Genomic DNA, 12667 nt, shown 5'->3' on the forward strand with positions numbered 1-12667 from the left:
TAAAATCCGCATGTATTTTCAGTTCTAAAAATTGATAAAGTAAAAAGGGAATGCTATAACTCACAATGATAAAGTAGCGGTAAAGTATGACTCGGAAAGTAAGCAAGTAATGAAGGTTGTCCAAACGGGTCCTCAACCTAAGTCAAATAGTACTAAGTCAGTAAATCGTCTGAAAAGGTTTAAAAGTATGTAAATAAGGTCTTAAGGGTCATCATCATTCATCATCAAACAAAAGGTGTAAAGTAAGTTTCGTTCAAGAAAGTAGTTTAAAACAAAGGCTGAGTTCGGTCAGTCACCACGGCCTCTATACCTACTGAAATAAGGTGAGACCAGTGGCCATAGCTCCGTATATGAGTCCTTTGGTTGTGGTAAAAATCCCAGAATCAAACTCGTCTTCGTTTGACCGTGGCGACGGTCTAAGTGCGAGTAGGTCAGAATTTTCAGCACAACGTTAAATGGACATAGTGACGATCGGAGGGCCATAAATCCTAAACCGTAACTCGGATTAAGATGAGTCCTATATGAAAAGTTATCTACTCAAACAGAGATATCTGAAAATATTAATTACAGTAGTCCAGGTTGTACGGGTCTGACACAAAAACAGTAGAACAGTAGGGTCAGTAGGTTCCGGTGGTTCTTGGTGCTCGATGCTTATCATGGTTCTCATCCTTGATGCATATAGCTTCAAGTGTACAACTCGTTGATGTGTTTGCATCATTTTCACCAAGGTTTGACAATCATAACCCAAGTGTAAGTCTAAGACATGAAGCACAACTCACTTAAGTGTTGCAAGTGTTTTGATGAACCAAAGTTACATCAAAGTCTTAGATCTAACACATACATGAACTTTAAAACTAATAATAAGTTACAAACTTGAAAGTGAACTTATGAAATCAAGATCTTAAGTTGTAGAACATAGTTCTTAGTTTGATCTTGAAGATCCAAGACTCAAAAGTCTAGATCTAACATAAGTGTACAAAGTTATAATTAAAGAAAGCTTACTTACATGTTCTTGAACCTTCAAAGTTAACTTTTAGTTCAAGATTAATGAGATCAAGGTTAACTAGTAACACTTGACCAATAACAACCAACAAACATAAAATTAAAGTGCATAATATGAAGAAATAAACTAAGTAAACAAGTAAATAAGTTCATGGGTTGCATACTTTAAAGATTCAAGCCTAAGTCTTGATCTTTAGAAAGTAAACTTTAAAGTTTACTTCATGAACTTCAAGTATGATTTCATAACACATGAACTTAAATCTTTTGACATATTATATGTAGAACATAACTAGAAAGTTAGTTCTTGTATGTTCTTGCTAGTACAAGATAAAAAGAAGAATTCAAACTAGAAAGATTGATTCTTGTTAACTAGTAAGTAATCATCAACAAGTATGTAAACAACAAGTAATTAACTACAACAACAACAACAACAAGTGATGATGATGATTAAGGGTGCTATGGTATTCGGTTTTAGCCAAAAGAAAAGAGGAGAAATAGATGTTCTTGGTACTTACAAGTAAAGGAAAGATGAGAGAAAAATATGAGAGGAAAGTATGATGTAAGTTTGAAATGAAGTGTGTGTGTGAGATTACAAGTAAGTGAAGTAGTAACAAAAAAAATAAAACTCCCCTTTACACCCCATAAGGCCAACGGCCAAGCTAGCAAGAGGAAGGGAAGGATCCACAAGTTTATAGCATGTAAATGTCACAAAAGTTGGTTAATAAGGAGGCTTGCATGGGGATAAGGTGATAACTAGATTCCTACAAGTATTTACTAACTAGTTAAGTTCTAAAGTGGTACTTACATGTTAGGTTGGGCCAGTTAAACCATTTAAGATGTAGGGTGGGCTTATAAGCCCAAAATCATGAGTCCATAACATTAACAAGGCCCAAGTTCAAGTATTTAACAAGTTAATCCAATTAAAGCCCAAGTAACTAACTAATAACCATAGTTAATCAAAATGATTAATAAAACTTAATCATGAATGTAAATAATACTTGAAAATATTATTTGTGTAAGTTTCGTGTGTCACAAAGACGTTTCGGGCATTTAAAGTCAAGTACGGGCATTCATAGCAACATGTAAATGTAATAACATACATTTGTTTAATCACAAGTATTAATAATATCAATTATTAATAAATAAACGTTGGAAAATCCAGGGTCGTTACAATATCCACCTGTTAAAGAAAATTTCGCCCCGAAATTTAAGTTGAGGTAGATGGAGGAGTCGGGAAAAGGTGAGGATACTTCTGCATCATTTGCTCCTCTCGTTCCCAAGTAAACTCAGGTCCTCGTTTGGCATTCCATCGTACTCGAACGATCGGAATCTTGTTGTGTTTCAAAGTCTTGACCTCACGGTCCATAATTTCAACAGGCTCTTCCACAAAGTGGAGTTTGTCGTCAATTGTAAGTTCCTCAAGTGGTATGATGAGTTCAGGTGCAGCAAGACACTTCTTCAAGTTTGACACGTGGAAGGTAGGATGAACTGAGCTCAATTGTGCTGGTAAGTCCAAACGGTATGCAACGGGTCCAACACGTTCCATGATTTCAAAAGGACCAATGTATCGTGGGTTTAACTTTCCACGTTTTCCAAAGCGGATCACACCTTTCCAAGGTGCAACCTTTAACATTACACGATCGCCCACGTTGAATTCAAAGTCTTTACGTTTAAGATTGGCATAGCTCTTTTGGCGATCGCGGGCAGTCTTAAGTCTAGCTTGAATCTGAGCAATCTTCTCTGTGGTTTCATGGACTACCTCGGGTCCGGTGATTTTCTTTTCGCCTACTTCGGCCCAACAAATAGGAGATCGGCACTTGCGGCCATACAATGCTTCAAAAGGTGCATCATTAATGCTCGAGTGATAACTGTTGTTGTACGAGAATTAGGCTACCGGCAAATGCCTTTCCCCGGCCTTTCCGAAATCAATGACACATGCACGCAACATGTCTTCCAATGTCTGAATCGTTCGTTCACTTTGCCCGTCAGTCTGAGGGTGATAAGAAGTACTCATGTCAAGACGAGTTCCCATGGATTCTTGCAAAGAACACCAAAATCTAGAAGCAAAACGGGGATCGCGATCGAAGATGATCGATAAAGGTACACCATGACGAGATACAACCTCCTTGATGTATAGTTGAGAAAGTCTCTCCATTGTATTCATCTCCTTCATCGCTAGGAAGTGTGCAGATTTGGTAAGGCGGTCAACAATAACCTAAATAGTATCATATCTGCCCACGGTCTTTGGTAGCTTAGTAATGAAATCCATTGTGATCCTTTCCCACTTCCATTGTGGGATTTCTGATTGTTGAAGTAAACCAGAAGGTCTTTGATGCTCGGCTTTAACCTTCGAGCAAGTCAAACACTTACCAACATAAGTCGCAACGTCTTTCTTAAGATTCGGCCACCAATACTGTTCTTTAAGATCGTGGTACATATTTCCCGCTCCGGGATGAATCGAATATCTCGACTTGTAGGCTTCATCAAGTATAAGGTTCCGTAGATCTCCATAATAAGGTACCCAAATTCTTCCGGCATAACATCGGAGTCCAGACTCCCTAACCTCGAATCAAGAGACAAGTATGTTCAAATGTTCGTGAGATATATTCTCCTCCTTGAGAGCCTTACTTTGGGCTACTCGGATCTGACTGTTGAGGTTCGAATGGATGGTGATGTTCAAAGCCCTAACACGAAGAGGTGTCGTCCTATCCTTTCGGCTTAACGCGTCAGCTACAACATTGGCCTTGTCAGGATGATAGCGAAGTTCACAATCGTAGTCATTCAGTGTCTCGATCCATCAACTCTGTCTCATATTCAGTTGCTTCTAATCAAAGATGTGTTGGAGGCTTTTATGGTCGGTGAAGATAGTACTCATAGTTCCATAAAGATAGTGTCTCCACAATTTGAGCGCAAAGACAACGGCTCCAAGTTCAAGATCGTAAGTAGTGTAATTCCATTCGTGAATCTTCAATTATCGGGAGGCATAAGCGATAACCTTTGAGCGTTGCATTAGTACATAACCAAAACCACTTTTAGAAGCATCGCAATAAACGACGAAGTCGTCACTTCCTTCAGGAAGAGATAGGATAGGTGTGGTGGTTAACTTCTTCTTCAAAGTTTGGAATGCTGATTCGTGTGCGGGTTCCCAAATGAACTTCTTGCCCTTGTGAGTCAGCGCGGTCAAAGGACGCGCAATCAGAGAAAATCCTTCAATGAACCTTCGGTAGTAACCGGCGAGACCTAAAATTGGCGAATATGAGTCGGAGTAGTGGGGGTCTCCCACTTGCTGATAGCTTCAATCTTGGCGGGATCAACTTTGATACCCTTGTCGCTCACAACATGACCCAGAAATTGGACTTCTTTCAAATAAAATTCACACTTGGAGAATTTGGCGTAAAGTTGCTCTTATCTCAAGAGTTCAAGTACTAGTCGGAGGTGTTGCTCATGCTCTTCTTCGCTCTTAGAGTAGATGAGGATATCATCTATGAAGACGATAACAAACTTATCCAAGTATGGCTTGCAGACACGATTCATAAGGTCCATGAACACGACAGGTGCGTTGGTTAATCCGAATGGCATCACGAGAAACTCATAATGACCATAACGGGTTCTGAATGCAGTTTTCATCACGTCACTTTCCTTCACCCTCAACTGGTGATAACCGGATCGCAAATCGATCTTTGAGTAAATGCTTGATCCTTGTAGTTGATCAAAAAGATCGCCAATTCTGGGAAGAGGATACCGATTCTTGATCGTCAATTTGTTGAGTTCACGGTAGTCGATACACATACGGAAGGATCCATCCTTCTTCTTCACAAACAACACAGGTGCGCCCCAAGGCGAGAAACTTGGTTGGATAAATCCACGGTCTAACAGCTCTTGTAGTTGACTTTGTAATTCTTGCATCTCGGAAGGTGCGAGTCTATAAGGTGCACGAGCTACAGGTGCAGCTCCTTGCACTAAATTAATTTGAAACTCTACTGCTCCCGGCGGCGGTAATCCAGGCAATTCTTCAGGGAAGACATCAGAAAATTCGTTCACAATTCGAATGTCGTTCACATTCTTCACCTCGGTTTCTACCATTTTCACATTCGCTAGGACAGCAAGACGTCCCTTCTTCATGATCTTTTGCACTTTCACGCAACTAATGAGGTTCAGCTTCGAGGTACATCTCTCTCCGTAGATGATCAGTGGTTCACCGTCTCCTTGTGGTATACGAAGAGCTTTATCTCCACAAATAATATCAGCCTTTATCTTACTCAACCAATCCATACCGACTATCACATCAAAACTTCCCAGTTTGATGGGTATCAAATCGATTTCGAAATCTGCACCAGCTATGTTGATGATAGCTCCTCGACTAATATTGTCAACTTTCTCAAGTTTTCCATTGGCGACCTCGACAAGCATACTCTCTTTTAACGGGACTAAAGACCAATTAATCTTATCGCAAAAATGTCTACATACGTAACTTCTATCCGCACCAGTATCAAACAAGACAGAAGCTAAAAGATTGTTGATTTTGAATATACCTGTCACCAATTCGGGGTTTTCGCGTGCCTCCCTTGCATTAACATTGAAAGCTCTAGCACGCGGTGGTCCGCCATCTTTTCGCTTATTTGGACTGCCCGCATTCATAACACTTCTTCGGCCCGTTGGTGTTTGGCTTCCCATTCAAAGTGGTGACCTTGCAGTCCTTCCCGATATGTCCAGTTCGTTGGCACTTTTTACAAACAACATTACAATACCTAGTGTGGTGTTTGTAGCACCGTTTGCATTGTGGTAAGGTTCTCTTGTAGTTCGGGTTGGAGTTGGTGTTGTTGTTGGGTTTTCCACCGTTGTTGTTTCCCCTGAAACCCTCATGTCGTTTCGCCGGGTTTTGATCATAGTTCCTTCCCCTGTTGTTGTTGTTGTTGTTGTTGTTGTGGTTATCCCATTTACGCTTCTCACTAGTACCCGCTTCAGACTTAGTTTTCTCCGGTTCATCGATGGTTATTTGATTCATTAAAGTATGCACCATGCGCATTGCTTCGGGAACATTCGGTGGCTTGGACGAGGTGACATTTCCCTTAATGCTCTTAGGGAGTCCCCAGAAGTACCTTTCCATTCGCTTGAATTCTAGAGTGACCATTGTCGGACACATCAGGGCTAGTTCCAAGAATCTCCTGTTATAACCATCAAGGTCGTTCCCAACGGCCTTTAACTGCATGAATTCCATTTCCATATTTTGTATCTCGGTTCTCGGACAATACTCCTCAATCATGGCACACTTAAATTCTTCCCATGGCGTAGCATACGCCCCATCAATGCCTTGTGCCTGTGCCATTGTGTTCCACCATGTGAGCGGCCGTTAGATAGCGTGCAAGAAGCAAATTTGGTTTTGCTGTCCTCCGAACAGTTGCTAACTCGGAATACTGATTCAAGTTTCTCGAACCATCTATTGAGACCAACCGGTCCCTCAGTGCCGCTGAAGTTATGTGGTTTACAGCTCTGGAATTCCTTGTAAGTACACTCATTCCGAATGGGTTGAATAACCGGTGGTGGTGGCGGTGGTGGTGGAGCTTGGGGTTGCATTTTCGCAATGGCTGCGGCTACAGGTTCTTGGATCATCGCTTCAATTTGAGCAGCAGTAGTTGTGGATCGACCGTTAGCCATGATGTTCTAAACAAAAATTTTGACTCAAGTCAAAATCCAGTATGCAAATAGTAATAATACAGTATACAACAACCAACATGGAATCAACACATCACATGTTATTAAAATAACGCATCTAGGTACAAATACCACAGAATCATCGTACAGTAATGTAAATAGAACATCGTGCAAGAATTTAATAACGCAAAGTTCCATTAATAATAATAAGTTTCATACATCTGAATAAGTCCGTACAATATATAAGTGAAATATAAAACTACAACTAGATTACATAATGAAATCTAAAATACAAAAACCATACGGTGAAGGTGGGTGAAGGATGTCCATAACATGGGCCATCTGGTCCTCTAGCTCAGCAACTTGAGCTCGGAGGATCTCCACCTCCCTTGTCAATTTCTCGACAGTGGGAGATGGTGGGGCAGGCGGTGCTGGCGGTGCAGGTGGTGCCAGTGGTGCGGGTGGTGCTGGTGGTGCCGGTGGTGCAGGCATTACATAACGGGGTGCAGATGTTCCGGCTCCAGAAATAGTCAGTACGTAACGGGGTGCCTTACGCACTTGTGGGTCGGCAGGGTACGGCACAATCCGCTTACGAGCAGTAACCCTACGACGCCGACCAAATGCGTCAGTGAAAGCACGACCTCCATTCACCCCTGGAATGAAGGTGCCATCAAAATGGTACCGCTTCTTCGGCGGGGTGGAGGGTGCCTGTATAGGTACATCAGCAGGGTCCTCATCATCACTGGAGTCGTCTGAGGATGTGTCGTCGGATGAAGCATCAGTGGATGATGGGTCATCCGAATCATGTGGTGGCTGTACGGGTGGCTGAACTGGATGTCCTTGAGCGACCATCATCTGTATGTACCTAGCGGGTCCGATCGGAATGAGACGTCCATCAGGGGCACGTCGGCACCAATGGTGATACCGGTTACGGAAAGGACCTTCTCCGAACTCCGCGGGAATCACAATCTCACCGGAGCGGGGCTGTGTTCCTGAGGGTACGGGGGCAGATGGAGCTGGAATCTCCGAAAGGTCCTGGGCTCCACTAGAAGTAACCACTGGGGCAGGCGCCTGGCTGCTAGTCCCGAAAGATGAAGCACCGGGGTCACTCGTGGGTAGCGGGATCGGTGTGTCGGCAGCAGCAGCAGGTGGGGTGGCTGACGAGTCTGAACTGCCCAAAACGATAGTAGGTGGAATATCCGACATCTGAACAAGGAAAAATAAATTTTTCCATGTCAGTAAGTCATAAAGCAAGCACGTATTAGGCCAACAGTTTAAATCATGTATAACAATAAATAGCATGGCAATAATAACGAATCGTACAGAAGTAGCATGCAATCGAAAGCAAGTAATATCATACAGTAGTGAAATCATGTAGTAGCATACGACATATAGCAGTAAAAGTAAGCAGCAGCATGCAGTAAGTTCAGCAGAAACAAGTAAACTAGCAAGTTGTAGATTAGTCCTATTAGTGAATCCTACTCGGGTCGGTCTTAGACTCACTAATGCAACCTAATTCCCTACAACCAATGCTCTGATACCAAATGTGATGCCCCGTACAAAACCATCGTGTACGAATCATCAATAACAGGATCATTACAAGGTTAAGTACTACATGCTGTAATAAAAGAAGTTGCATTCACGATAAAAAGATGACATCATAACCGACGTCAATTATTTTACACCAACAGTATGCTTCTACGAATAGCAAGCATGAATAAATTTATGTGACCCTTAGGTCGTTACAAAACATAGTTTCAAATGTATTAAAGTTTAAATGCAAGATAAACAGTTCATGCGGTGATAACACTAGAGCAGCGGGTGTCTACGGCAAGACTAGCACGACAGTGGAAGCAAATAACCTTAAGCACCTGAGAAAAACATGCTTAAAAATGTCAACACAAAGGTTGGTGAGCTATAGATTAAGTATAACAGTATGTAAGGTAGGCCATGAGATTTCAGTGCTACAAAGAGCGTTTCAAAACAGTAAGATAAAGTATATGTTAACCGTGGGCACTTGGTAACTAACTTAACGTTTATACCCCATGAAAGTACAATTGGCAAGTGTGTATGTTTACGAAGTATTAAATACTCGTTAAATGCTAGCGCTACTAGCCCGAGTGGGGATGTCAAACCCTATGGATCCATATCTAAGATTCGCGTTCACCGGTTCAAAAACCAATGACTAAACGTTACCGAGCTAAAGGGAATGTTTCTGCCGTTATATAACCCACACATATATAAGTTTAAGTACTTGTTCCTAGTATGTAAAACATAAAATCCGCATGTATTGTCAGTTCCCAAAATAGTTAAAGTAAAAAGGGAATGCTATAACTCACAATGATAAAGTAGCGGTAAAGTATGACTCGGAAAGTAAGCAAGTAATGAAGGTTGTCCAAACGGGTCCTCAACCTAAGTCAAATAGTACTAAGTCAGTAAATCGTCCGAAAAGGTTTAATAGTATGTAAATAAGGTCTTAAGGGTCATCATCATTCATCATCAAACAAAAGGTGTAAAGTAAGTTTCGTTCATAAAAGTAGTTTAAAACAAAGGCTAAGTTCGGTCAGTCACCACGGCCTCTATACCTACTGAAATAAGGTGAGACTAGTGGCCATGGCTCCGTATATGAGTCCTTTAGTTGTGGTAAAAATCCCAGAAGCAAACTCGTCTTTGTTTGACCGTGGTGACGGTCTAAGTGCGAGTAGGTCAGAATTTTCAGCACAACGTTAAATGGACATAGTGACGATCGGAGGGCCATAAATCCAAAACCGTAACTCGGATTAAGACGAGTCCTATATGAAAAGTTATCTAATCGAACAGAACTATCTGAAAATAAGAATTACAGTAGCCCAGGTCATACGGGTCTGACACAGAAACAGTAAAACAGTAGGGTCAGTAGGTTCCGGTGGTTCTTGGTGCTCGAATGTTATCATGGTTCTCATCCTTGATGCATATAGCTTCAAGTGTACAACTCGTTGATGTGTTTGTATCATTTTCACCAAGGTTTGACCATCATAACCCAAGTGTAAGTCTAAGACATGAAGCACAACTCACTTAAGTGTTGCAAGTGTTTTGATGAACCAAAGTTACATCAAAGTCTTAGATCTAACACATACATGAACTTTAAAACTAATAATAAGTTACAAACTTGAAAGTGAACTTATGAAATCAAGATCTTAAGTTGTAGAACATAGTTCTTAGTTTGATCTTGAAGATCCAAGACTCAAAAGTCTAGATCTAACATAAGTGTACAAAGTTATAATTAAAGAAAGCTTACTTACATGTTCTTGACCCTTCAAAGTTAACTTTTAGTTCAAGATTAATGAGATCAAGGTTAACTAGTAACACTTGACCAATAACAACCAACAAACATAAAATTAAAGTGAATAATATGAAGAAATAAACTAAGTAAACAAGTAAATAAGTTCATGGGTTGCATACTTTAATGATTCAAGCCTAAGTCTTGATCTTTAGAAAGTAAACTTTAAAGTTTACTTCATGAACTTCAAGTATGATTTCACAACACATGAACTTAAATCTTTTGACATATTATATGTATAACATAACTAGAAAGTTAGTTCTTGTATGTTCTTGCTAGTACAATATAAAAAGAAGAATTCAAACTAGAAAGATTGATTCTTGTTAACTAGTAAGTAATCATCAACAAGTATGTAAACAACAAGTAATTAACTACAACAACAACAAGTGATGATGATGATTAAGGGTGCTATGGTATTCGGTTTTAGCCAAAAGAAAAGAGGAGAAAAAGATGTTCTTGGTACTTACAAGTAAAGGAAAGATGAGAGAAAAATATGAGAGGAAAGTAAGATGTAAGTTTGAAATGAAGTGTGTGTGTGAGATTACAAGTAAGTGAAGTAGTAAAAAAAAATAAAACTCCCCTTTACACCCCATAAGGCCGACGGCTAAGCTAGCAAGAGGAAGGGAAGGATCCACAAGTTTATAGCATGTAAATGTCACAAAAAATGGTTAATAAGGAGGCTTGCATGGGGATAAGGTGATAACTAGATTCCTACAAGTATTTACTAACTAGTTAAGTTCTAAAGTGGTACTTACATGTTAGGTTGGGCTAGTTAAACCATTTAAGATGTAGGGTGGGCTTATAAGCCCAAAATCATGAGTCCATAACATTAACAAGGCCCAAGTTCAAGTATTTAACAAGCTATCCAATTAAAGCCCAAGTAACTAACTAATAACCTTAGTTAATCAAAATGATTAATAAAACTTAATCATGAATGTAAATAATACTTGAAAATATTATTCGTGTAAGTTTCGTGTGTCACAACGACGTTTCGGGCATTTAAAGTCAAGTACGGGCATTCATGACAACATGTAAATGTAATAACATACATTCGTTTAATCACAAGTATTAATAATATCAATTATTAATAAATAAACGTTGGAAAATCCAGGGTCATTACATGTTGCGTGCATGTGTCATTGATTTCGGAAAGGCTTGGGAAAGGCATTTACCGCTAGCTGAATTCTCGTACAACAACAGTTATCACTCGAGCATTAATGCCGCACCTTTTGAAGCGTTGTATGGTCGCAAATGCCATTCTCCTATTTGTTGGGCCGATGTCGGCGAAAAGCAAATCACCGGACCCGAGGTAGTCCATGAAATAACGGAGAAGATTTCTCAAATTCAAGCGAGACTTAAGACTGCCCGTGATCGTCAAAATAGTTATGCAGACCTCAAACGTAAAGACATCGAATTCAACGTCGGTAACCGTGTTATGTTGAAAGTATCACCTTGGAAAGGTGTGATCCGTTTTGGAAAATGTGGAAAGTTAAACCCACTATACATTGGTCCTTTCGAAATCTTGGAGCGTGTTGGACCCGTTGCTTACCGTTTAGATCTTCCAACTCAATTGAGCTCAGTTCATCCTATTTTTCATGTATCAATTTTGAAGAAGTGTCTTGCTGAACCGGAACATGTCATACCATTGGAAGAACTTACGATTGATGACAAACTCCACTTCGTGGAAGAATCTGTTGAAATTATGGACCGTGAGGTCAAAACTTTGAAACGCAACAATATTCCAATCGTCCAAGTACGATGGAATGCCAAGCGAGGACCTGAGTTTACTTGGGAGCGAGAGGATCAAATGATGCAGAAGTATCATCACCTTTTCCCAACTCCTCCATCTACCTCAGCTTAAAATTTCGGGATGAAATTTTCTTTAACAGGTGGGTAATGTAACGACCCTGGTTTTTCAAACATTTACTATTAATATTTATTATTAATACTTGTGATTTAATGAATGTATTTTATTGCATTTACTTGTTACCGCGATTGACTTTACATGTCCCGACTCGTCTTTGTGACACAAGAACTTTTCTTGAAAAATATTTAGAATATTATTTGCATTCATGATTAATTAATATTGATCATTTTTAATTAACTAAGGTTACTAGTTAATTACTTGGACTTATTTATTTAATTAATTGTTACATGCTAAAGACTTGGGCTTTTATTAATGGATACATGTTAATGGACTTGGAAGCCCACCCTACTTCTCTTGATGAACTATTAGGAGCCCAACATTATGTTAATAACTTATTAAGACATAAGCAAGATTAATTAGTGAAAGGAATCTAGTTACTAGCACCTCTACATCTCTTTCCCATGTCAATTTGCTTTATTACTTCTTTTAGCTCACACCATTCTCCCATGTTGGAAAGTTGGCTTTTGACCTTGCTTCTTTGGGCACCTTGGCCGTGAGTTTCAATGGGTGGGAGGAGTTCACTTTTCAAATTTTTTTGTTATTTATTCTCTTGTATTACTTCACTTTTTACACACACATAATACTTGCATTCTTTTTCTCACCTTTTTCTCTCAGAAATTGTAAGTAAAAAAACCTTGTGTTCTTCCTTTTCTTGTTCTAAAAACCGAAACCTAAGCATCATAATCATCATCATTACTTGTTCTTGTTGTTGATTAATTACTTGTTCTTTTGTTATTATTGTTTACTTACTAGTTATTAAGGATCAA

This window comes from Rutidosis leptorrhynchoides, chromosome 8 (genome assembly GCF_046630445.1).
Source record: "Rutidosis leptorrhynchoides isolate AG116_Rl617_1_P2 chromosome 8, CSIRO_AGI_Rlap_v1, whole genome shotgun sequence".
NCBI classification, from domain to species: domain Eukaryota; kingdom Viridiplantae; phylum Streptophyta; class Magnoliopsida; order Asterales; family Asteraceae; genus Rutidosis; species Rutidosis leptorrhynchoides.